Here is a 212-nt window from a genome sequence, read left to right on the forward strand (position 1 = left end):
TGAAAACCCATTTTTTTTTTTTTGTAGAAAATCGTGGGGTAATGAGCACGATTCCTTCCCAAGGAAAGAACGTGGCTCTGATACCAAAAGTTGTGACACCCGTAACCCGTGTACAGTATACGGGCTGTGCCACATGGACGATGTAAGGTAAAATAATAAACTAATAAATGGCGGAAGCGAAAATTCCAAAAACATTAAAACATTTTCAATTA

This window comes from Tarenaya hassleriana, unplaced genomic scaffold, assembly GCF_000463585.1.
Source record: "Tarenaya hassleriana unplaced genomic scaffold, ASM46358v1 Cleome13, whole genome shotgun sequence".
In the NCBI taxonomy this organism is placed as follows: Eukaryota; Viridiplantae; Streptophyta; class Magnoliopsida; order Brassicales; family Cleomaceae; genus Tarenaya; species Tarenaya hassleriana.